Source organism: Ambystoma mexicanum, chromosome 7p, assembly GCF_040938575.1.
Source record: "Ambystoma mexicanum isolate Mex_15411 chromosome 7p, UKY_AmexF1_1, whole genome shotgun sequence".
Lineage (NCBI taxonomy): Eukaryota > Metazoa > Chordata > Amphibia > Caudata > Ambystomatidae > Ambystoma > Ambystoma mexicanum.
The window spans coordinates 17,632,739-17,659,236 of record NC_090939.1 but is presented as its reverse complement, the minus strand read 5'-3'; the positions used below and the strand labels follow the sequence as shown (position 1 = coordinate 17,659,236).

General features: G+C 49.2%; 1 protein-coding gene across 1 annotated transcript in view; it reads right to left on the bottom strand.

Moving 5' to 3' along the window:
• LOC138525621 (ribosomal RNA processing protein 1 homolog B-like) overlaps positions 1-26,498 on the bottom strand; it is a 310,024-nt gene that overhangs the window by 119,267 nt on the left and 164,259 nt on the right. The gene's annotated exons all lie outside the window — the stretch shown is intronic.

Genomic DNA, 26,498 nt, shown 5'->3' with positions numbered 1-26,498 from the left:
GTATTTTGGAGCGGTGTTGTTGAGGCATTTGTGGGTGATCATTAGGGTTCTGAAGGTGATTGTCTTTTATTGGGAGCCAGTTGGCAGTCTGTCTTGCATGGGATATGTGGTCAGTGCGTGGGAGGTTGAGGGCTGCTCGAAGGGCATTATTTTGTGCAATTTAGAGTTTGTGGATGTTTTGCTTACTAGTCCCTAGATAGGGAGTTGCAGTAATCCAGTTTGGATAGCATCAATGCTCTTGCTAAAATGATACAGCTTTGAGTAAATAGGAAGGGTCTACAGGCCGTTATTAGTTTAGTAGTGAAGGCCGAAGCGGAGGCAGTGGCTTTACCCTGTCTTGAAAGTGTCAGGGTGGAGTCGAGGTAGACACCTAGTGTTTTGGCATTTTGGGAGACATTGATGTTTCCGATGATATCAAATGAGTTGTATTTTGGGTTGAGTTTGTTGAGGCGTTGTTTGGAGCCAATGAGTAGGAGCTTGGTTTTGTCATCATTTAGACAAAGCCCAGTCTTGAATCTTGCTATACATTTCGTTAAGGTGGGTGGAATCCTTTTCATATAAGCCTGAGAGCATGATGATGATCTGCGTATCATCTGCGTAGTTAGTGCATAGGACGTTCATGTCATCCAGGAGGCCGAATAACATCTTAGTAAATATGTTATAAAGGGTGGGGGAGACGGAGGAGGCTTGGGGAACTCCGCACTTGATGGGTCTGCTGAGGCACTTTGAGAAAACCCTCGTGGATCCTTCAGAAAGGAAGGACTGGATCCATTTGGCTGCATTTGGTGAGAAGGAGGCTGAGGTGGTTAGGTGTGCGGTTAAAATGTTATGGTCGACCAAATCGAAGGCCACCGAGAGATTAAGGAGTAAGAGGCGGGATGGATGGCCTTTATCTTTGGCCTCATCCATTTAGTGTGAAAGGGGATACACACTGCATCTCCCCAGCACTCCACATAAGGTGGGGTGGGCTGGATTCACCTAATAAAGTATAAAAGGGATCCAAAGATCCTTTCTACCCCTGGGAACTGTAGTTCTCTGAAGGTTAGCACAAGAAAGTTAAATGGGGAACCCCTAGGGCAACCCAGCAACAACAGGCACTTCTTGCCAAGAAGTTGTTAAACAGGATAACTTTAAAAAGACACTACAGAGTCTACAAAAATGACACCCATAAAAACAGAATTATTCTGAGTGTGGAAAAAGCTTTCCACTCCCAGAGGTATAAAAAGGAAAAAGTTCTGGGGTTGACCCAGGTCAAGAAGTTTTACCATTTCTATGAAAATCTTACCTAACAAGGACAAGTCTTGCAGTCCTGTTCTGGGTGAGTTGTGGCGGACAGAGTAGAGGCAGGTAGATTCAAAAAGAGGCTGTTGCTTTAGTCCAGCCTAGAGAGAACCAGAGCTCTGGAAACAGTGAGCAAAGGAAGAATACATCTGAGGAGGTGCAGCTGGTAGTGTGACTTTAGACATGTCGGAGATGCGAGGAGAGAAGAACAGCGTCGAGTCGAAGATGACCCGGGGCTCTTAGCCTCACAGGCCAGAGAGGGACAAGAAAGGAAGGTGCAGGTGTGCAGATGACGAGGCTCTCCATCTTACTGGCATTAAGGCAGAGATCATTGGCGGCACACCACTCCTGGATTACAGACAAACCGTCTGGAATGAGAGAGGGAGAAGAAGCGGCAGAGGGGAGCCTGAAAGCAAGCGGAGTGTTGTCCGAATAGCACTGACATTGGAGCAGAGAGCAGAAAGGCGGTGGGCGAGAGGTGCCAGGTAATACATCTTCCTGACACGTGGCACCCCAGAAAGTTTTGCTTTGACTAGATAACTATTTTACCTTGTCCCCATGTGAAGGGGAATCCCCCCCCCTTATGTCTCTCCATAGTGTATGGTTTAACTTATAGTTTTGGGCTGAGGCTAGGTTGCCCCTTTGGGCTCCACTGTTCATGTACTTGGGTGAACTACAGTTCCCAAGTGGTAAAGAGGGATTTTCATCTCCTTTACAATTTATATATGTTTGTTTACGGTTATATGTTTATATAGCGCCGAAGCCCGTGGGCACCAGGGCATATAGTGAGCCAGCACACCCCACCTTATGTGGAGTGCTGGGGGATACAATGTACCCACATTCTTACTTACCTGGTAACATTGTTACAATTGCGAGTTTTGGTGGCAGTGGTTTTACCTTTACGACTTCGGTCTTTATTCCTCACAGGCTGTTAATACAGCCTCTGTAATGCACAGAAGAACCACCATTTTTCTAAAATAGTGGGCTCCTTTTTTCGCCATTTCTTGTGTGCTTGCCGTTTCACAGGTCTTCCCCCGCCATTCTAGGTGGGGACCACGTCAGTGGCTGTTAGGGAGAATTCTCAAAATGTGCCAATGCCTCCCAATTCCCCCCACTAGCTCTTTTTGCTAAACTTTGGGACTTTGAACTTTTTCTATTCAATGTGTTTTCTGTGGGTTTCCTTTGGTTATGGTGTTTTAGACAACTCCATAGGCATCATCTTTTCATGTGTCTCACAGCACCCTCAGTGCAGTGGCACAGGGAAGCCTTCCAGGCTTTCCCCAAGGTTTAAATACCTTCTCTGGGATAAACTACTGTTTTCCAGAGATAGTAAAGTCAAATTGACTTTACTAGTCTTTTCAAATTCCTAGACCCAGCACACCCTTATCTTACTATAGAGGGCTGGAGGGGTTACCTAGCATCCCGTGTCTAGATACAATCTAGATGGCGCCCTTGGTTTGTTTAGTTTTTGGCGGGTTTCACTGCTGAAGCCCGCCTCTGGCTCCAGTGTTTCTGGCAGGGCAGGAAGTGAGGGAGATGCCTGAAAATACCTGTGCTCAATCCCCTTTTGTTTACAGGACTGCACCAAAAGGTGATTGGCCGGCTGGTTGTCGGGCAAGGACAGCCACCGTGCTGTGTGATTGACAGCTAGGCTGGAATGAATGGGAGAAACATGAATAAAAGGCAAGGCTTTTTGGCTTGAAAGGCAGAGTCGACCACTGGACAAGGAATCCGAAGAAGAACTTGGAACAGATGCCTGCTGCAACTCCTGCACCGTTGGAAGCCCTGCTGTTGTGCTGAAACTCCATCGCCTTGACTAGAGAAGCCCTGCAAGGATGACTTCTCCCCCTGAGTTGGTGGGACCAATCAACTCCACAGTGAACTCGTTTGAAAATCCTCTCAGAGCTGGCTGTACTTCCACTACTGCTGCTGCTGGACCCGAAGTGCCAGGTAGAGAAACACCAAATGGAGTGCATCACTTTTAAGACGGACCCGAGCTGCTGGAAAATCCCCCGGACTACCAGTTAGGACGGACCAAGCCTGAGCCACCTCAACAGTGTGCTGGACCCCAGATGCGAGGAAAGTCCAGAGTGGTATCTGTGAGACCGAGGTGGTGCTATTTGCTGAGACGCGAGGAGCTGAAACCGTGAAGTGCCGCTGAATAGAAGTTTGTCCTTTTCTGTAGCCGACCGTCCTGTTGCATTGCAGGAGTCCCCAGAAGTCTTCTCTCTTGTCCCCACGATTGAGGCACAGGAACAACAGGATCTGCAGAGCCACACAGGAACAGAAGCAGGCTGGAACCATTTCTTCTAACCAAAGGTACTGTCCAGTCTAAGAGAACTTACCTCTTCTTTTTGTAGCCTTACTTGATCTCAGTTGAGACTTGTCTTGGTTACTTCTCACAAGCCTCCCAGCTTGTGGTCCTACATTGATTCTACCTTTTCTACAAAGCCTTCTAAAACATTGTGCAAGACTTTTATACACCTACAAAAAGTGCTTCAGCTCACCTAATCTTTTGCTCAATTGGCATTGGCTGGCCTGGCTGCCTGAATAACTCTTCTTTCCTCCGACATTGTGTTTTACCTTTCTTTCCAGGAAGGGGTTAACTTACTTTGTATTGGGGAGGGTTCAAAAGTACTTACCTGCTGCAGAATAATTGCGCGATTTCTTATTCTATTCTATAACCTTTTCGTGGACATACTAAGAGTGTATATTTGAGTGTATTTGGGTGTTACGGTTATACTGCCCCTTCAGAAGAAGGCTTATTCAAACAGACTTAAATAAATTGTTAATTGGATACTGGTCACTGTGAATCTCTGCAACTCCCCTGCTGCTCACGTTGACCCCTCTTGAGATAAGCCTGGCTGCTCAGCCACACGACCAACCTGTGTAGTACAGACTTATACCAAAGGTTGGGTTCTTATTGCCAGGAGGACAAGGTTGTTGTAGTGCACCCAAAAGGCACGGCTCCAAATCTTGCCTAACAAGGCCCCAGCCGAGGAAAGAGATCTACCACCAACTCGTTGCTTGGAGAAGAGACTGACCCTGAGGGAGTTGGAGGAGCAAAGAGCTTGAGTAGGAAGGTATTTCCGAAGGGAGAGTTGAAGGTATTGCCGACCCAGGCCCCAGGAGGCCTTGTGGACAATGCAGAGGGTCTTGAACTTAATCCTTGCAGCCACTGGGAGCCAATGCAGAGATTTCAGGGGTGGAAAGATAGGATCCCTGGGCTTGAGGCCAAGGACAATTCTCAGTCCTGTTCTGGATGAGCTGCAGAGGGCAGAGAGCAGCAGCAGGCAAATTTAGAAAGGTGTTGCAGTAGTCAGCCTAGAGAGAACCAGAGCTCGGGAGACGGTGAGCTTCTGGGGGATGGACAGGAAAGGAAGAATACCTCCGAGGTGCAGTTGGTAGTTTGACTTTTTAGAGACGTCAGAGATGTGTGGAAAAAAAAGAGTGTGGAGTCGAAGATGACCCTGAGGTTCTTAGCCTCACAGGTGGGAGCAGGAAGAGGCACAAGGGAGGCCAGCCAGAGAGTGACAGGAAAGGAAGGTGAAGGAGTGCATATGAGGAGGATCTCTGTCTTACTGGCATTAAGGCAGAGGTCATTGACGGCACACCACTCCTGGATTGCAGACAGATCGGAGAGGAGGTGGCAGAGGGGAGCCTGAAAACGAGCCGAGGGTCATCAGAATAGCACTGAAAGTTGGAGCAGAGAGCAGCAATGCTGTGGGCAAGGGGGGCCAGGTATTGGTAGAAAAGCCAGGGAGAGATGTTAGACCCCTGATGAACACCACAGTTGGAGAGTGAGATGGAGGAAAGGAAGAACCCAAGTTCATATGGTATATTTGGCATAGCATTTATAACGCGCCTATACACAAGTGTTTCAAGGAGCAATGTTGGACCTGGAAGGGTTGGTTGGAGAGGAAAAAAGGTCAGCCAGGCCAAGGCCCGATCAGTGATACCCAGGCTATGACGGAAGCGGTTGAGCAGGATGGCATGGTTGACCATGTCAAAGGCAGAGGAGAGATCGAGTAGGATGAGGACAGAGGAGAGATTAAAGAAGGGGGATATCTGGATCTTTTAAAATACTATAGAGTATTTTTAATCAAGAAAGGTTCACATTATTTTGATAATGAGGATGTGAAGGGTCCAATCTGGTTACAGATAGAGGTTTGTGAACCTTATACCAGGGATAGCCTCTATACGATGGAAAAGGTGTCAGGGGAAAGTATGAAACTACAACCGATAGTGGCAACTAGGAAGGCTTTGACAGTATGGTTTAAAGAAAATTGTTAGTAATTTGGATTTTAATATGATGGGTCAATATGGCATAATCAGGCGTTACAGTTGCATAATAGATGTTTGCACTGACAGAGCTGGATTAAAAAGGGTATATTAAGACTAAAAGGATGTATTAGAAGGAAATGGGATACTGAGTTTTGAAGATGTACAAGATACATTTAGTCTTGACAGAAGAGATGAGTCGATCTGCAGAATTAAATTTGTTGATAAAGTCACAGATTAAATGTGTGAAAGAATTATCAGTAAGGCCGGAGATTTCTAAACTGTTTGACGGGCAAGAACAGTATCTACTTCTATGCGCTTTAGGACCATGGGGTTAGATTATGTAGGATATCTGGTCGAATGACATCCACATGACGACATATGAGGATGAATGAATGATCTCCTTAGGGTGGGAGCCAACGCAGGGACGGATACAGGGTTTACGCCTAATAAGACAAAAGGTTGTTGGATGGATTTATTGGACCCCAGTGAAAATGTGGAAGTTTAAATTGAGGACTGATGAGGAGTGCTGGAGTTGTGGTAAGGATAAAGGGACCCTACTACATTTAGAGTACAGGGTTTTTGGAAAGAGGTTTTAGACAGGATACACATGATTTTTAACATAACTATGCATAGGTCGGCTGCTAATGTGATTCTACTACTGCATAGAGAGATGCTTAACCACAAGAGAATACAATACTTGGATTGATAAGGCTATGGTAGTATCAGTGAGTCTGGAAGACTAGGAAGAAATATATAGTGGAAGATTGGTTGGTAGAAATGCAAATACTGTCAAAATACGAGAAGGTGTCTCTAATTGATGAGAATACATACCTTTCATTGTGGTGTCCTTTCAATGCCTTGTATGAGTGAATATGGTAAGGTGAGGGGTTCATTTATTTTTTTTGTCCATTGTGTAGTGCTGTATGTCGTGTATGTGTGTGAATTACTGCATCTCATTTCTTCCTCTTACATAGGATTTGAGGTGAATTATTGCTGTACAGTTAGTGGTTAATGTATAGTTACAGTATAATGTTCATGTTATAGTGATATAGATTGATATTTTGATAAGTCACAGTCTAGTTATGTTAGTATAACCCATGTATGTTGGAAATCTATTTTGATGCTAAACCTAATAAATGATAAATTACTCCCCATAGTGACAACCTTAGTCCCCTTTCCTCCATACTACATGGGCGTCCCTTCCTCTTTAAATTTAGAGGCGCGCAGGGGTGCCATCCTGGGAGCATGCGCTGCACCGACTCCGCCCTCTGGCGCCACACCCAAGTCCCCATTGATGCGTTGACAATAGATTTAACACTGCCCGACTGACACCAGTATGATTAAGGGGCCAGGGGGAAGGGGGGGGTCTCTGCAAGCATTACTATATGGATGCCCTGTCAAATGATTGATAGAATTGGAGAAGATCCCCTCCTCCGAGTTCCTGTAAGCCCAGATGGCTGCGAGGTATGTATGGCAGGTGTCCATCTGCACACCAGAGTGGGCAAGGTGCGCAGAGAAGGAGAGCACGTCATCCAAAGTACATGCCAGGGGGTCTATTTCCTTGGAGTCTGCCCAGTGGCAGAGCCTGGTCCATTTACTTTTATACTAGGCCCTGGTAGCCTTGCTCCTTGCACACTCTATGATTTCCTCCATAATGTATGGTAGATTAGTTTAGTTTAGTTTATTCATTTGTATTGCGCACCAGACCCGAGGGTATGAGGGCGCATGAGCAGCAAGGTGATTCAAAGCTTGGTTACAGGATGCTTATACTTTACATTACATAATTATACATTACATTACATAATTACAGTGTGACGATGAAGGAACATGTGTACAGTTAGGCAGGAGAGAATGCAGTAGATGTATTTAAAGAATTACAAATATATACAAGTTTAGTATTACAAATTTACAGATTCTCTTAAAGCATGCAACGCGGAGAGCAGCCGTGTGGTGTTAGAGGTGTTAGTGGTTCGTGATCTTTAACCAATGGATGTAGTTGCGTCTAAAAAGTGAGTAAGGTTGGGGAGTTCTGAGCGATGGTGGTAGGGAGTTCCAGTGTTGGGGTGCTTTCACCTGGAAGCTGTTGCCACCCATTTTAGTGCGTTTAAACCTGGGGACGGTGAGCAGATTAGCATTGGAGGTTCTGGTGGGTCTGATGGGGCTGTGTTTGCATATTCTGTCTGCCAGATAGCGTGGGGCAGCATTATTCAGGCATTTGTGGGTGAGCGATGCTACTTTAAGCAAGATTTTGTCTGTTGTGCTGAGCCAGTTATGGGATTTCCTGATATTGGAAATGTGTTCCCTCCTGGGAATATTGAGTGCTGCCCTAAGGGCGTTGTTTTGTAGCGTCTGAATTTTGTTGGTGATTTGTTTGGTGGCTCCTATGTAGAGGGCGTTACAATAGTCCAGTTTGGATAATACCAATGCTCTGGCAAGTGTAGTGCAGCTGTGGGTGGAGAGGAAGGGTTTGGCTGCTCTTATGAGCTTACATGTGTAGGCCGTAGAGGATGCCATCGAGCTAACCTGTTTGTGGAAGGTTAGGGAGGAGTCGAGGTATATTCCTAGGGTTTTTACTTCTTTCGAAACCTTGATTAGGTTCCCATCTATGATGAAGTTGGCATAATTGTGGTCGAGTTTGGTTAGGTTGGACGTAGAACCAAGGATGATGAGTTCAGTTTTGTCATCATTCAGGCATAGACTGTGCGAAGCCATCCATGCCTGGATGATGAGATACACCCTGTTCACCAAGGCCAAATCCTGGTTGTAATCTCCCGTCAACGGGATGAGGATCTGTGTATCATCGGCGTAGTTAGTGTAGGTGATACCCAGGCCGTCTAGATCATCAAACAGGGGCTTTGTGAACACGTTGTACAGAGTGGGGGAGACGCACGAGCCCTGTGGGACTCCACATGTAATGGGGATGGGTTCGGCGGCGGCAGAGGAGGAGAAGACTCGCATGGATCTGTTGTTGAGGAATGACTCAATCCAACTGATGGCTTCTTGTGAAAAGTGGGCAGCTGAGTCTAAATGATTACATAGGATTTTATGGTCAACTAGGTCAAACGCCGCAGAGAGGTCTAGCAGGAGTAGTAATGCAGTTTTCCCGTTATCTCTAAGGTCGTCTATTTGGGCTTTCAGATCTATCAGGGCTGTTTCAGTTCCATGTTGGGGTCTGAAGCCGGATTGTCTTATTCCTAGAAGGTGGTTTGTTTCAAGATACTTTTGAATTTGTAGGTATGCTGTCTTGTCTAGTATCTTGAGCAGGAATGGGACGGTGGTAATCGGTCTGTAGTTGGTTGGGATGGACGGGTCAAGGGAGGGTTTTTTGAGGAGAGGGAGGACCCAGGACTCTTTAAGGTTACTGGGGACTGTTCCTGAGGAAAAGGAGGCATTGATGAGTCTGGTGATGAATGGCGAGAGGTCTCGTGCCGCGTCTTTAATGATTTGTGGGGGGCAGAGGTCACCTTTGCAGTTGGAGGGTTTAAGGCCAAGAATTATTTTTTCTACTTCGAGGGAAGAGACTTTGGAAAAGCTGAAGCGAGCAGAGTTAGGTGTGTGGTGTGAGGGTGGAGGGCTCGAGTGGGCGTTGATGGGGTTGGTAAGATTGGTAAGGGAGTCTTTCTTATTTTTAATTTTTGTTTGAAGGCCAGTGACTTTGTTGTTTAGTGCATTTTGGACACTGGTGCCTCCTGACTTGTTGAAGTTTAATCTTTTCCAATCTAAGGGTTTTAAGATGGCTGGAGAACCATTGGTTGAGGTGCTTTTTTGGTTTGGATTTTCTAAGTTTCAATGGTGCAATGGCGTCTAAGGCTATGCGCATGGTGTTGTTATAGCCTTCTACGAGGTCATAGGGATTAGAGTCTTGGAGTTGGCTTAGTGTAGGAAGAATGAGTGGGATCAGTTTTTCTACTGTGATATTTTTTTTGCTTCTCGTGTGGATGGCTGGGGCTAGTGCCATGTTGGTTGTAGGGCTTGAGGCCTCAAGTGAGAAGGAGAGGAGGTGGTGGTCGGTCCAGGATTGGGGAGTGTTGTTAGTGATTGATACGGCACAGTTATAGTCTGCTATCCAATCAAGGGTTCTCCCTTTGTTATGGGTGGGGCTGGTTACTTTTTGTGTGAAGCCTAGTTCAGACAGGGTGTTGCTGATGAGAGTGGCTTGATTGTCTTTGGGGTCTTTGTAGCCTAAATTGAAGTCTCCTAAGAGAAGGCATTGTGAGGAGTTTTTTAGGTTGTCGGTAAGGATGGCATTGAGGTCTTCCTCGAAAGATCCCGGGGGTCCGGGAGGTCTGTATAGTAAGTGAATGGATATTGTTTGGGAGTTAGCGATGGGTAGTTTGGCTGTAAGTGATTCACATGATGGGTGGTGTGTGGCGGAGTTGAGTCTGATGTTAAGGTGGGTCTTGGCAATGATGGCCAAACCACCGCCTTTAGCTTCAGTTCTGTCCGCTCGGATGATGGTGTAGTCAGTGGGGATGGCTAGCGAAAGGGCTGGGCCTGCGGCTGCATGAAGCCAGGACTCTGTTATGGCTAGGAAGTCTAGATCTTCAGCTAAAATGAGATCAGCGATGTCCGTGGCATGGGCAATCATGGAGCGTGCGTTGATGAGGGCACCTTTTATAGGTAGGGTTTTGGCTTTGGCAGGGGTGGGGATGGTAGCTGTGATGAGCGCTCTATTGTTGGTTGTAGTGGAGTTGACGGGTTTAGGTTCGGGTTTTTTTAGCGTAAGGTTAGCGCAGGAGCTGATGGAGGTTCGGTGTGTGAGTATGGATTGTGAGGAGTCCCTGGCTCTAGGCTCGTGTATTTTTGGAAGTCTGGATCGTAATCTGGTCAGCCTGTCCGAAAGGCATGGGGGAGCGAGTAGGCTAAGCATGATTGTGGTGCTGGGCTCTGTGAGGGTGGGTGATGCGGTGCCTAGGCTGGTCAAGTTAAGGGGTGAGCTGGGCAGGCATGCGGAATTGGTGATGTGGAGAATGGTTCTCAGTAGTATAGAGTAAAGGCCCGGGAGGAACATTGTGTGAGGGGGGTAAGGTGCAGTGTGTGTCCTGTCTAGGGTCGAAATCTAGCAGTGGACAGTGCGGCCTGCTTGGAATAGCCGAATACTACCTAATCCATGTAGTGCAAGGTTGCAGATTGGCATCTGACTCAGGTACCGGTAAGCAAAGTGGTCATAGTAAGCGTTTGTCAATTAGCACAGCATTAGGTTTAGAATTGTGCCAGTGTACCAATTAACATCTTGGATCAGAGTATCATGTATTCAGAATAGCGGCTGGAATGGGAATAGCACCTAGGTTCAGAGTAACACTTAGTTCAAGATAACACCTAGAATCAGAATAACCCCTAACTTCAGAATAGCACATAGAGCAGATTAAGCACAACATTGAGTTTAGTGGCTATAAAAGTATGTTGAGCGGGGGCACATTGGGCTGCAGGTCAACAGATCTAGAGGCAGTTGGTGAGCAGATCAGCAGAACAGGGCAGATGGTCACAATGTGGCTAAAAATGGCAGCTAGAATTGCATAGGGTAGCCGAGCAGTAGTGAGGCACAGTGCAGTTATATGTGACAGGGATGATTAGCGACACAGTAGTCTAAATACGAATGAGCACCTATGTACTGGAAATGGCAGCAACTTTGGGCACAGATACAGCATGCAATAAGGCCTGAGTGCACGAGAGTGGCAATAAGTAGCTTGTGGTAACAAAGCCTTTTCCAGAGTCTAGGCAGTTCAATTTAAAAGCGAAGTGGTGTTTACCGTTCAGGTTTGTCTGGAATCCGGCAGGGGGTCTGGGCAAACGGCGAGGAAGGCTGAGGACAGGTGAAGACAGGTATTGGCCTTGTTATCCTGGGCCTTGCTGGGAGTGGGCCGGCTTCGCCTACCGGCTGGCGATAGGCTGCTTAAGGTGGCTCAATGGCCAATCGGATGCGAGGACAGTCGGATGTGCTCAGTTAGGCACTGGGGTTCCTTGAGACATGGCGGGCGGCCATCTTGGAAGTGTAAAAACCTCGTGGTGGCTAATGGTGGCAGGGGCAAACACAGCAGCTGTAGGCATCAAGTTTAAAACATGCAGGCTGAGTAGATATTCTTGCAGGTCGGCGGATCACTGGTGCAATTAGCAGCAAGAAAAAACGAATCTCGCACGGAATAATGATTCTTACCCGAATTCGAGGGCAATTCAGGATGGATCCAGGAAAGGGAGACCACTGCTCCTGCAGGGTCCGGGGGAGCTCCTGCTCCTCTGGTGAAGGAGGGGGTCTGCTCCACGGCTGGGACAGGTGAAGACAGGTATTGGCCTTGTTATCCTGGGCCTTGCTGGGAGTGGGCCGGCTTCGCCTACCGGCTGGCGATAGGCTGCTTAAGGTGGCTCAATGGCCAATCGGATGCGAGATTACAACTAAATGTAGCGCCAGGGTGGAGAGGAGACCCTCCTTAAGCAAATAGGCTCCTGAGAACCGCCTGTCCGAAAGCGGCATCAGATCTAGAGCCGGCATCCATATAGTAATGCTTGCAGAGAGCCGAGGGAGTGGCCCAAGTGGCCGCCCTGCTTATGACTTGCCAAGGGACATGGTGCTGGAATGCGATGGTCGTTGCCTTGGCCCCGACTGCGTGGGCGTGCATGTTGGCCAGATGTGGCTTGTGCTGGTCCTCATATGCTTCTTTGATGGCAGAGACCATCCATCGGGATATGGAGGCCTGATAGCATGGTGTTGAGCCTCCAAAAGTGACAAACGGGGCGTCCGATTTGCGGAAGCTCTTGGTCCTGTCCCAAGTAGAATTTTAGGGCACGCCTGACATCCATGCAGTGCAGCACCCCCTTTGCTTCGTCCTTGGGATCAGCAAAGAACATTTGTTGTAAGTTAACTCTGTTTTGTAATAGCCTGTGTCAGGCACTGTAACTAAGTTTCGAGTCTAATTGTATTGTTGCGCCCAGCTGCCCAAGGGCTTGGAGGGCATTATCAAACAAACAAACCTAGGAAGGACCATTTCCTTGTTCAAGTGGAAAGCAGACAGCACTTTGGGCAGAAATGCTGGGTGTGTCCGCAGGACTACTTTGTCCCTGCGAAAGGTAGTATATGATTCCGAGGAGAACAGCGCCTGGATTTTGCCGACTCTACGAACCGAGGTCTACTAGTAAGGCTGTCTTGATGGTGACCAGCCTGGTGTCCGTGGACCCCATTGGCTCAAACTATTTGTGTGCGAGGGCGGCCAAGACTATGTTAAGGTTCCACACCGGGTGCGGCCTCTTGAGGAGCGGGTAGAGCCTTGCGAGCCCCGTCAAATGATTGATAGAATTGGAGAAGATCCCCTCCTCCGAGTTCCTGTAAGCCCAGATGGCTGCGAGGTATGTATGGCAGGTGTCCATCTGCACACCAGAGTGGGCAAGGTGCGCAGAGAAGGAGAGCACGTCATCCAAAGTACATGCCAGGGGGTCTATTTCCTTGGAGTCTGCCCAGTGGCAGAGCCTGGTCCATTTACTTTTATACTGGGCCCTGGTAGCCTTGCTCCTTGCACACTCTATGATTTCCAGATTAGCCTGGGAGAGGCTGAGGTGCCACAGCATTACCTGCTCGGGCACCACGCTTTGAGGGCTAGTTTCTGAGGCGCGGGTGGATAATCCTGCCCCTCCTGCTGCGCCAGAAGATGTGCTGGGCCCGTCGGGAGGTGAATGGGAGGCATCTCAGAGGCTGAGCAGCTCCGAAAACCATGGCCCGACTATTAGAATGATGTTGAGCTGGCGAGACTTCTTGATCTTGCAAATCACTCTGTGAATCAGCGGAGTGGGCGGGAAGGCGTAAGCCTTCATGCCGTTCCACTGAAGCAGAAACGCATCGCCCAGGGAGCCGGGGCCCGGTCTCTGCCAGGAGGTGAACTGAGGGCACTTCTTGACGTGCCAGGTGGCAAAGAGATCCACATGGGGATGACCCCACGTGTTGAAGATCTCCTGAATAACGAGGTCGTTTAGCTGCCACTCGTAATTGTCTGCTCCCAACCTGCTGAGCAGGGTCGCCTCCAAGTTGGATTCCCCCGGGAGGTGGACTGCCATGTAGATGTCGTTTTCCAGGGCCCACTTCCACATTCCGATTGCCAGTCTACACAGAGGAGTGGATCTGGTTTCTCCTTGCTTGTTACGTAGTACATGCTGGTAGATTTGCCTGTCTGGATGAGGACCACCTTGCCCCTGAGAAGTGGTGGGAATGCTCTGAGCGCTTGCCAGATGGCGTTCAGCTCTAACCAATTGATGTGGTATTCCTGCTCCAGTCGAGTCCAGGTGCTGTGGACCGAGAGATCGTCCAGGGTGGCTCCCCAGCCCTTGAGCGAGGAGTCTGTGGTGATGGTGGCCTGCAGGGAGGGAAGCCGAAAGGGCTTGCCCGTCCGTAGGTTGCAGTCCCTGGACCACCATGTTAGGTCCGGGTGGAGGGATGGCGGAACGTTGATCATCTCGGATTGAGAGCCCAGCTCCTGGTTCCATGAGGCCACGAAGTGCAACTGAATCCCCCCCTCATCCTCAATCTCGTGTTTGGGACGGCTAATAGGACCGCCGTCAAGAGACCCAGGAGATGCAGGTACCACCATGCCGAAGTCACACCTCTGCTGATGAAGTGGGTGGTGGCCCTCTTGATGGCCGAGATCTTGTCCTCCGACGGAAATACCTTCTCGGAGCACATGTCCCAGATGAGTCCCAAGAATGTCATGAGTCTGCGTGGGCTGCAGCTGCAACTTATTGAGAAGCCCAGATCGTGCAGTGTGTTGGAAGAGTGGCGTAGCGCTTCTGGAGATGTAGCCCTGACGAGCCAGTCGTCGAGGTATGGGCAGATGTGGAGGCCCTGCTCTCCGAGGAGGGTAGCAACAGTATTCATGAGTCTGGTAAAGACCCCGGGGGCAAAGTTGAGGCCAAAAGGGAGGACCTTGTATTGGAAATGGTAGCCCAGGCTACTGAACCGTAGGAAAGAACGATGGGGCTGCCACATCGGGACGTGAAGGTACGCGTCCTTCAGATCCAGGGAGCACATCCAGTCTCCCTTGCACGATGTCTCCGCTATAAAAGCTGGCGTAACTATCTTGAATTTTTGTAGAGGTAAGGAGAGGTTGAGGGTGGAAAGGTCCAGCAAACTCTCGGGCCCGCTTGGTTGTTCTGAATGGCGAAAATCCTGGAGTAAAAGCCCAAGCCTCGCTGGGAGGCTGGGACTTCCTCCACTGCCTGGCTCTCCACGAGCGACCGGATCTCCGCCAGAAGAGTTGCTGTGAGGGAGTGAAGGGGAGGAGGGAGGAGAGGCTGGGATGGGTAGGTGGTATCCCACGGAAACTATGGAGGGGATCCAGGGGTCTGCGAAATTCTGGCGCCAGAAATGGGCATGGAGAGCAAGCCTGCCCCCCACTGGAGACATGTGGACCCGGAGGAGCGTGTCATGCCTTCTTTCCCTCGGAGGCTGTCGCGGAGGAGGGGGACTGGAAAAAGCCCTTACTCTGCCACCCCCACCCCTTTTTGTTGCGTGCTTGCGCCGGTTTTGAGACGGCGAGCGGTCAGGCTGCCTGGATCTCCGTTCCTGGAAGCCGCAGAACCCTCCGTATGTATGCCCCCCCCGTCAGAGCACTGCAGTGATTTGGTGTGCTACTTGAGCGTTGTCTTTGTCAAGATGGATAAAGACTTGGCCGCTTGAGCTGTTTTTCTTTTTGTCCAGCTCCTTGTCCATGGTTGAGTGGAAGAGGGCCCCCCCTCCACCTCGAACTGCAGATCTACTATGCATTCCTGGACGTCCGGGTTGAATTTGGTTGCCTGGAGCCAGGCTGTCCTCATGTCTGTGGCAATACAGATGGCACGGCCAGAGATGTCAATATGGGCCACAGTGGATTCCATGAGGTCCTGTGCCACCAGCTTTGCCTCAGGCAGTCCCGCCTTGAAAAGTGATTGGCTCTGCGTATGGAGTTCCGGGAGGAAGTCTGCAATTTCCCGCCATAATCTTTGGTTAGCGGCCGCCAGCATGGCATCAGCGTTGGCCGGACGAAGATGTAAGGATGCGTTGGAATACAGCTTCTTCCCGTACACCTCTGCAAGAACTTCTCCTCCTTGCCTAGTAGCGTCACTGTGGAGGAGGCTGAAGCCGACTGAGGTTTGGAGTATAGTGGTGCCGCAACGATCACCGAGGAGTGTGGCTGAGGATGGGCCGATAGCAAGAGTCCCCCCCCCAATCTGGCTGTACCTGGCGTCCAGGCGTCTATTGACTGGCTGGACAGTGGGGGGGCTTGAACCAACCCTTTTTGGCCAGGGAGATCTGCAGTGGAATTCCCGTTTTGGCAGAGGAGCGTCGTGCGAGGACTTCAGCCAGAACCCCGGCTGCTCAACCTCGGGTTGGGGTAGGCCCAGGTACTCTGCCAGATCTGCAAGACGTTTGTGGAAGGTCCTGGCTGAGGATGGCGTGTCAGGAGCCTCCTCCTCATCTGTATCCTGTGGGTCAGGAGGATCCTGCGTAGGTGGAGGAGTAGCGGGAGCCAGAGGCTGGGGTATGGGGACCCCCGAGGAATCGGCTGGGGAGCAGGAGGCAGAGGCTGCGCCGGGGCCTGGGACGCCGGAGGAGCCGCCTGTGGCGCCGGTAGCATCGTAGGGAGCACGTCCCTGATGGCATCCCTGAGGATAACCCCTATCGAAGGTGACTTCATGAGCCCAATGAACCTCTCGAAGAACCCTTTTTCACAGGCCGGAGAGGTGGTAGGGGATACCAACGGGGTAGCGGGAGGCTGCTGGAGCAGCTGCAAACCCTGCCCGTAAGGACGCAGTGGGAACCTGCTCTGCGCAAATGAAGGCTAGGCTGTAGGCCACGTACCTGGTTGAGGCCAGTCCCACCTTGACACTCATTCTTCGCCGAACTCCTGGAATGGCGTCGGACGGGTGCAGGTGTTTGGCGCGGCGACCATTTTGTCGAACTGCCAGCCACGTGCCTGCGTCGTGTTGCTCTACTCGCTGGCCCTGCCTCCTCCAAGACTCTAGAGCGTGGATCGCGAGGTCCAACCTGCTCCTCGGGCCTAGGCCTGGTAGGTGAGACACCCTCGGCCCGTAGAGCTGCAATTAGGCATCCCCTCTGCGGTATTGCCGGTACTAGGTTGTTGCCCCCCAGACAATGGCGGTAAAAGGGCAGAGCCCCTTGGGTGGAGACCCGGTCATAGGCCTACCAGTCCCTCAGCACTGTTACCGGGAGGATCCGAGAATCACTCGGCCAGTAGGCCGGTAGCTGGAGCAGCCTCAGTGCGCGTGCTGGTACAAGGAGCTGAGCGGTCCCTCCTGCTCGGGCGAGTACTTGTGAAGGAGTCTCCCCTTGTGAGGTGCGATGGAAAATAGAGGCCCTACCTTGGGCCTGGCTCGATGTTTCACAAAGTTCTTGCAGTCCTCTGGAGGCGACTTCTGGAAGAGTCTGTTCTTCAGCGATTTCAATGACAGGGCGTTGCACGCTGTACAAGCTTGCCAACCGTGGTCTGGGCCAAGGCAACGTAGGCAGAGGGCGTGGGGGTCTGAAGTTGGGAAGAGCCTGCTGCAGGATGGATCCTGCTGAACCCTATGGAAGTCGACATGCTCCGGGGAGGAGAGTGACACCCGAGGACCGAGTACCTGAATGATAAGACAAAAAAGACAGAAGAGAAGTATCCGTGCGTGGAATTACATGGCCGAAGCCAACCCCAGGAGCACTGGTGAATTCAGCCAGTTCCTGTCGATGCGGAAGAGGGGACGGAGGTGTGGCGCTGAAGGGCAGACTCAGGGTAGCACATGCTCCCAGGGCTGCACCCCCAAGCGCCTCTAAATTTAAAAGGGGGAAGAAGGTTTTTTCAGGTGAAAAGGGCTCTGTCTCCCATCCATTGGAAGGGACGCCCATGCAGTATGGAGGAAAGGGGACAGGACGTAAAATATATTCTTAAAAAAAAAAAAGAATCAAGGTTGGAGAGCAGGTCTTCACGGAAGTTCAGGAGAGCAGTTTCCATGCTTCTGGCATCTCTGAAGCCAGACTGATGGTCATGGAGACAACAAACAGATTCAGTGTGGAGTGTAAACTGAGAGCTTGCAAGCTTTTCCAGGAGTTTGCCCAGGAAAGGAGTGATAGAGATCGGGCAATAGTTAGCCAGGCAGGAGGGGTCGGCAGTGGGTTTCTGGAGAAGGGGGTGCACAAGGGAGTGCTTCAGGGTGAGGGGGAAGGGGAAGGCTCCAGTAGAGGAGCCAGGGTCTTAATATGGTTCTTAATGGTTTTGGACAAACATGGAAGAACCTGTTTTGGTGAAGGTTTCATAGATCTAGAAATCTCGTCAGACGAAAACAGAGCAAAGGAAGAGAAAGAGGGAGGAGAGGCGGCTGCAGAGGGGCCAGGGGTAGTGGAGAGAGAAAACATCCGGATTCGGTTCGCGGCAGACGTTGCAATGGACTATGGCCACTCGACCCTGGCATTGGGCTTCTGCAGCAACGGAGAGGCACAGCAAGTCGGGGATTGTGCAAATTGGAGTTCGTCTCGGGATAAGTTGGTCCCACTAACCCAAGGGGAGAGGTTGTTCCGTCAGAGCTTCTCTGTCGAGGTAAAAAAAGGAGGTCCGCACAGCAGCAGGGCTTCACCGTGCACTGGAAGGTCCAGGAGGTTGCAGCAGGCTTCTCATCACATTTTCTTCTTCGTATGTTTCTTCCAGTGGTCTACTCTGCCTGTAGTCCCAAGAACCTAGCCTTTTAAGCAATTTTTCCCAGTCATGCACAGCCTATACTGTTAATCAAACAGCAGCAACAAGAAAGCCAGCCGGACAATCGGGACTAGTTTCATTCAGGTACTCCTAAAGACACAGGAAAGGGGATTTTCGGGACCCTCCCTCACATCCGGTCCTTCCAGACACCTTTAATGGCTGGTGGCAGATATACATTTTATAAATTCGGTGCACCTTTACCGGGGCAGTTTCCACAGGTGCTCATTTTAGCAAAATAGCCCATTTTAGTGTTTCTTGTCCTTCCTTCTCCTGACATCCAGGGCAGGAAATTCCTTTGTGTGATTTTCATCTTTGGCGGCAGTCCCCTGGACTCCCCGCCCAGGCTCCAGTCTGTCTGTGTGAAGGCAGGAAGGAGTCCAAAACTCCATATCCCAGGGTCGGATTGGCCCCCTCTGCCTTTCGGCCCGTGGCCGGGGCGAAATCGTCCCTGGGGAGTGGGGGCCGGTTTCTGGCCATGCCTGGGCTGGAAGAAAATAAAAATAGAATTTTTTTTTTCCTTTTTTTTCTTTCCAAAAAGCCTTTCATCCTTCTTAGGTCGATAAATGAGTACCACCACAGGTTGGGTGATATTGTAAGCATATTTCTTCTATTAAAAAAAAAAGAGCTTAAGCGTAAGTGCTATACAATAACACTATCATTTCGCCTTGGACGTCTGCTTGGATTCACAGTAATTTAGTGTACTTAGGGACAATGCTATTTGATGCCACTTCCTGTTTTGTCAAGGGGTGAAAGGTTGTGTTTCATCGCTTCCCAGGAGGTCACTGTGGGGTCAAAGGACATCTCTTCTGGTGATGTCATCAGAGGTCAAGGGTCGTGAGGAGTGGGCCACTTTTTTTGGGTGACTGGGCCCATTTCTTGTCCCAGTCCGACCCTGCCACAGCCCTTTGTCTTCCTCCTTTCCTGAATGGGGACAAATCCCAGTGGGGGGCTGGCTGTCCCGACTGGACAACCAGACCACCCCTTGTTGTAAGATGCAGAATATGTGCTGTAGTTCCTGATAAATACTCCGAACCTGGAAGCTGAAGACAAGTCGACCACTGAACCAAAACCGAAGAGGATGAAGGAAAAGCGGCTGAGACGAAAGACGATTTCCAGCGACCAGAGAACCTGCTGTGTAACCGAGCCCGCTGTAGCCCTTCCTTCCAATCAACCTGGGCTTCCCGAAATGGACGACCACGACACAGAGCCTGTTGAGACCCACTAGAAACAAGACGGCCTGCATTTTGAGCCATCCCACGCTGTGCTGAGACCTTGCGGGCTGCAATACCCTAATACCCCGAGGCCTTCAGCCATTGTGCCGTGCAGGGTCTTACGGCCTTGGTCTTCTTTTTTCGCCATTTCTTTGTGGAAAGGTCCTTCTCGAGTTTTACTCTGCGTGCCAAACCAGGTTTGGGCCCTTTGTTCATTTTGCCTTTGGTGGGATTCACGAGTGAAGCCAGCCCTCCTCTGGCTCCAGGGTATCTGGGGTAGGGAGGAAGTGAGGGAGGTGCCCGAAACTCCCAGTGCTTAGTCTCCTAGGAGACCCAAATGCATTCTCCGACGATTGGCTGGCTGACTGTCCGGCAATGACAGCCACCCTGCTGGGGGAGTAACAGCTAGGCTGGAATGAAAGCGAGAGAATGGATTAAAAGGCGAGTCTTTTGGCTTGGAAGGCAGAGTCGACCACTGGACGAAGGAAATCGAAACACCAGGGAGAGGAACAACAGATTGTGTGCGCTGCTTTTAAGTTGGCCAAGAGCTCCAGGAAGATTCTCCGGACTCCCAGGAAGCAGGACTAACCGAGCCCGAGCCCCCTCAACAGAGTGCGGGACCCCAGAGCAAGGCAAGTCCACCTCGACAGCCAGGAACCACAGTGTTGCTATTTGCGGAGGACGTGAGGAGCTGAAACACTGAACAGCCACTGAAGTGAAGTTTGCCGGTTGCAAGTTTTGACCATCCCAGTGCAGGAGTCCCCCGGCGTCCTCCCTCTTGTCCCCACGACTGAGGCCCAGGAACCGTGAGGTCTGAATAGCTGCACAAGAACAAGAGTCATCTGCTACACTTTATATTCAATACAAAGGTACTGTTAAGTCTGAGAACTTACCTCTTGTTATAGAGTTGCTTGCATCTTCTATTACTCGCAAGCCTAAACAGCTTGTGGCCCTACATGGATTCTTCTTTTCTGCAAAGACTTCTAAAACAATGTGCAAAGACTTTTTTTACTTCCCTACCAGAAGTGCTTCAGCCCAGATATGACTTGTCCATGGACTGTGGCTTAACCTGTTATACTGAATAACTCTGCTTACGAGATCCAAAAGTATTTGCCTGCTTAAGAATATCTGTGGTCTCTTGTTTGTTCGAATAACCTTTTCCTTAAACCAAGTTCTAAGAGTATTCTAAATGCAACCGTAAGATATTAATGTCGCCAGCGCCCTAGCTATTGCAGTCACCCGAGGGTGTAGGTGTTAAGACGGATTTCTGAACTCTGTCCTGGTGGCGCAGAAGTTCAGAAGGCCAACCTAATTACTTGGAACAGGGTAACCTCTGGACGAGCCAGACCAATCAAGGTAGCGATCGCGGCGGTCAAGACTAGGTCTCAAGAGGGGTGAGGGTGACTGAAAGCCCGCAATGAGCACACAAAGCAAGATCACTTACAAACTACTCCAAACAGTTGTTAGATTAAAAATATATACACATTTATTTCAAGGCCTTTAAAACAATGACCATAGCGAGAAAATCACAATATAACGATAGTAAACCAACACATACCTTATCAACACAATATATAAACAAATACGACAGTCGCAAGCGTTATATGCACGAAATGTGTAGTCCACCTGCAAGGGAAGGAAAACAGGCAGTGCGATACAATGCTTTAGACTCAGTTCGCCTTCAGAGGCACCTAACTAGATGGAAGTCCGAGCCCTGCGAAGAGTGGAGCCTTGTGCTCAAAAGTACCTGCACACGCTGGTGCCAACGGGCAAAAGGAGAGTCTCTTCTATGGAACTCAGGCAGTTCAGTTCAGTGCACAAATGAACAACAAGTTCCTGCGACTCAAGCGCAGCCTCCACAGTGGGCAGAAGCAGAGCGCGAGTACGGCAAAAGGGTGCTGTTTTACACAGCGGGGAAAAGCAATGGGCTCCTGCAGGAGGGCGACCAGATCCTAGCTAAACTACTCACCGGTCCCCGATGCAAGCAGACCCAGGCTTCTCCGCGTCAGTTTCAGCAGCTGGCAGGTTCAGAAGAGCAGGGAACGCCTTGTCGTCGTGTTGAGTAAAAAGACGTCCCAATCGAAGAAACCTGCACAGCTTTGTCACCACAGCAGGGCAACGGAGCGGCCATGTGTATCTGAGCCAAATGTACACTACTCACTTCCGACCTGGGAACGCCAAGTGTACGAAGCGTGTGAGTGTGACAAGGACTCGAAATACTACACAACCTGGCGGCGGTTACAGAGCAAGACTCCCGTGTAAGCTGGTCAGTCAGTCAGCTGGATGGCCCAGAGACGCTTCCGAAGGCTTACTGGCAGGAGATGGTGAAGATGCCGAGAATAGCTGTTCCTGCTATTCCAAAGGGTCGAAGTACCAGTACAGGCCTTCTGGTTCGATCAAAGGTGAAAAGGGTTTCACAAGGCGACAGCAATGCAGAGGAGAAGTCCTTCAGCGGGTCACCAGCGATTCCTCGGTCCAGCCTCTTGGTTGCAGGATACTTGGCTCCTGTATTCCTTCGCTCGTGAGAACTCAGGAGATCGACATGGTAGTGGTGTTTCCAGCCCCCTCTTATCCACGGTTCCCTTCGCTCCAAAACGGAGGGGACCCAATGGGAGATCCGCTCATCAACGCTCACCATTCGTGGACCAATCACGGACCACGGTGGTCCCAGGCATTCACACCACCCTAGACTCTCTGGCACCCAGGATGTGTATTGGGACCAGACATCCCAGCCCACATCCTGGAGGCACACACAAGACATGTAGAAGCCCGCAAAAGCATCCGTGTTTCGCGGGAAAGTACATGCCCAAATAAGGAAGGCCCCGGGTCGGCTCGACCTGGGGAAGGTGAAGGGAGCAAGACGGTCAGCGGACAGGACAAAAGAGCCTCGTGGTCTGGCCATTTTGGGTTAAGCGCGAGAAACGCGCTTATAACGCCAAAAGGAGCTCAAAATACAAAGAAACGATCGCTGCCACCATTCCCGTCCCTGAATCACTTGCACCGATCAAATACAATCCTAAACGAGTATCTAGGGCCTGTAGAAGGCTAGAGACCCAAGAGAGCTGTAACTTAGCTTACAGTGCCCTCTTGTGTCATGTTGCACTAAAGCCGCAACATGATAAAAGAAACTACGGGAAACAGCGTTCCCCGGTACTGACTGTCTTAAGGGCATGTCAGTTTCCCCGTAAGAAAGGAGCGAAAGCCCAGAGGAGTGTGGCAGAAGGCTGCACTTCTCTGGCAAAGTCAAGAACAAGGTGAAAAACAACAGCAAAAAGTTTAGGGGTTGCCACATGGAAGGAAAATTACCTACAATTACGAAATCTTTCCTAACAGTAGGTTGCGACTGTGGGCCATCCCAAAAGGGTCTTTACTGATTTAAAGCTTAAGAGTGTATAGTTTTGGAGTGTAAAACAAAGGGGGTTCTGAGAGTCTCTCTACCAGCACACAAACAGTCCATTGACTTGCTCTTGGGTGGATGGCTCCTGGGAGAGTCTCACTGTCCCTTTCGCAGAGAAGAAATATCTCTGCATATCAGTCTTTGTCCTGCCCAGGGGCAGTCGAGCACCGAAATGCTAGGCAATTCTCCTCTGAACAAGAGTACCAACAGCAACCCCATACACGTGTTTCAGCCTTGTTGGGCATCATCAGTGAGGTGGAGCTGTGCCTCTGAGTTTGGAGTGTATTGGTGTGTTGATTTTATATTGCTCCCTTCGGAAGAAGGCTGATTCTAACTGACTGATAAATGAATAATTGTTCAAGAAACCTTGTGTGTAAGTTTTTATATATTATTAGAAAAGCAATTGTAACATGCCAGATATGGATAACTTCAGGCAAGAAGCCCTGATCATTTTAACAGTAGAGAAACTGAAAGAAATGTGTAAAGCCAGGAACCTCCCTGTTAAAAGAAAAGAAAGATTAATTGCAAGATTGTTGAATAATCAAAGTCTGGGTAGTAGGCCTGTCACACCTACTAACCCAGGCCCTTTTGTCTCAACCTGTATCCACAGGACCCCCACAAGGTCCATCACCGAGTTCAGAATTTTTCTCTTGAGAAAATGACTTGAGTTAGAGTTCAAAAGGTTACAAATCCAAGCTGAAACCAAACATCAGGACATCAACCTAAGGGAAATGGAAATGCAACATGCTCTTGAAATGAAGTAATTGTCTCTTGAAAACGTTTCTATCCCAGAGTCTTCTAAGTCTTCCAGTCCAAAGAGACCATGCATGCGTAAATAAGCAGCGAGTATGTAGGATGTGAAACTTGATTTTTATTTTGGTTTGGTTAGGTGCTTTTGAATACAACTATGGGATTCAGGGTCTGGACAATGGACTTTCCTTGCTTTTGGGGTCCTGCACTCTTGAGGGGGCACAGGCTTGGTCAGTCCTGCTTCCTTAGAGTCTGGAGGATCTTCCGGGAGCTCTTGGACAACTTTAAAGCAGCAACGCACACAACCTGGTGTTCCTCTCCCTGGCGTTACAGTTTCCAGCAGCAACTCTGGAAATTCACCTAGCTCCGAGAGAATATCCAGGTGGCTTACTTTGGAGTTGGTTGGTCCCACCAACTCAAGGGGAGAAGTCGTCCTGGCAGGGGCTTCTCAGTAGATACACATTTGGAGTTTCAGCACAGCAGCAGGGCTTCACCGGGCAAACCAACAGTGCAGGAGTTGCAGCAGGCGTCCTCTTCAAGTTCTTCTTCGGTTCCTTCTTCCAGCGGTCGACTCTGCCTTCGAAGCCAAAAAGCCCCGCCTTTTATGCAGCTTGCTCCCATTCATTCCCATTCAACATTTTTTGAGTTAATAAGTTACAACTTCTACATCTAAAGTCACCTATGACTGACTAAATATCCCTTTTTAAAGAGACTAACTATCCCTCAAGTGGGTGCTGTCTCCCTAGTAAGCGCTCGAGTGTTTGTTTATTAATTTGATAATGCGCACCAAGCCCTTGGGCAGCTGGGTGCAGCAGTGCAAGAAGTCTCGAAGCTTACAGTGCCTGTCACAGGCCGGTGCATACATGTGAATACAATGTATAATACAGTACAGACATTTGCCATTCGAGGAGCATGGAAGGTAGAACTGATCAGATACTTTACAAGGATCAGGCTTAACATTGCGTATATTTAGGGAACACCTACAGCTATGGACAAATAGGTCCGGTGTATAGATTGGTGTACCGCCCGTCTAGGTTAGGGGCTAGAAAAGCGACTAGCCCTACGCGCTCTCATTTTTTTTTCTAACATCTAAAAATAGGTGCACACTTTCGAAAGTCAAATCTTTTTTTTATTATTGCTTCTTCACCGTGTGACTTATCAATTACAAACAATTCTTTTTTTAAAAAATACAATCTAATATGAAGATTGATGTGTTCAGTCTTTTCCGGAAGAAAGCGGATAGTGATACTCTCGTTGAAACCGGTCGACCAGAAGCAGCTCTGGGTGATGGCCTGAACTCAAAGACATGCTTGTGAACTGGCAAGCTCGGCTGAATGGTATCATTTTAATTGAACAGATTGACTCTGTATATATGAGTGTGAATAGATATACACACAAAAAACACAAAAACACGCCAATCTTCATATTAGATTGTATTTAAAAAATGTAATAAAAGAAGAATTGTTGTTTGTAATTGATAAATCACACGGTGAGGGAGCAATAATAAAAAGACAGATTTGACTTCCAAAAGTGTGCACCTATTTTTACATGTTAGAAAAAGTAATGAGCAAGGGTAGGGCTAGTCTCTTTTCTATCCCCTAACCTAGACAGGCGGTACACCAGCAATTACTAGGGAGATGGCACCCACTTGAGGGATAGTTAGTTTCTTTGAAAAGGGATATTTAGTCAGTCATAGGTGACTTTAGATTTAGAAGTTGTAACTTATGAACTCAAAAATGTTCTGTCTGTGTTGTGGAAAAAAGTATATGGGTTCAGACAGAATTTGTTATCCCAAAGACTTCTGTTGTAATTTATGGCCATTTTGGAGCCAGGCCACCTTCCTATGCCAAACGCGGCAAATGCAGTTTGCTTGGCAAGAAAGGGTTAAAAACACACTAAAAAGGTAAGCTGCCACCAGCCCTGTCAAGGCACATCTGCACTTATCCTAAAAAATCCTTTGGGGGAGTCTAGGGCCATTGGAAATTAAAGGAAGACACAAGCGCACTGTACTGTAAGGTACACTGTGCACTTTTAACATGTTGCAGAAAAGTTGCAACATTGGAAAGACTAAGGGACACAGTCTTCCAGTACTGACTGTCTTAAGGGCATTTCAGTTCCCCATAACAAAATGAGCGAAAACCCAGTGGAGTGCAGCTCAAGGCTGTGCTCCACCGGCAAAGTCAGACTATGGTATTTAAACAGCAGCAAAAGGTTGGGGGTTACACAACTGGAACGAAAACTTCACATAAATGGGAATCTTTCCTAACACTCGCCCCTCCCAGACCAAGGACAGGGGGAATTAATCCACCCCTGGATGAGTCTCGAGTTCAGGTCGGTTAAACATTCTGGACATCCCATCAGCATTGCTATGTTGGATACACGGCCTATGCTCACTAGTGAAGTCAAAGCCTTGCAGATTTATGGACCACCTGAGCAACTTTGGATTCTCTCCCTTCATGTTCTTTAGCCACTTTAAGGGCCTTAGTTTGCACAGTGAAGTGGGTCCCATAGAGGTAGGGCCTCAGCTTCCGTAGGGCCCACACAACAGAATAACACTCTTTCTCTACTGTGGACCATCTGAGCTCTCTGTCCTTAAGCTGGCGACTAAGAATCCAATCTGGTGAAGGTAAAACTATACATAAATAGGAATCTTTCCTAACAAGCCCTTTGTTGGACTGCAGAAAAAACTGCTCAACAGGGAGCCCCTGGGGCAACCCAGCAAAAACAGGCACGTATTGCCAAAAAGTTGTGAAAGAGCATAACTTTTAAAAGACACTATGGCGAGTCATAAAAAATGACACCCATAAAAAGAGTAAGAGACTGGGTGTGGAAAAAGGTTCCCACTCGCAGAGGGTACAAAGAAAAATAATCCAC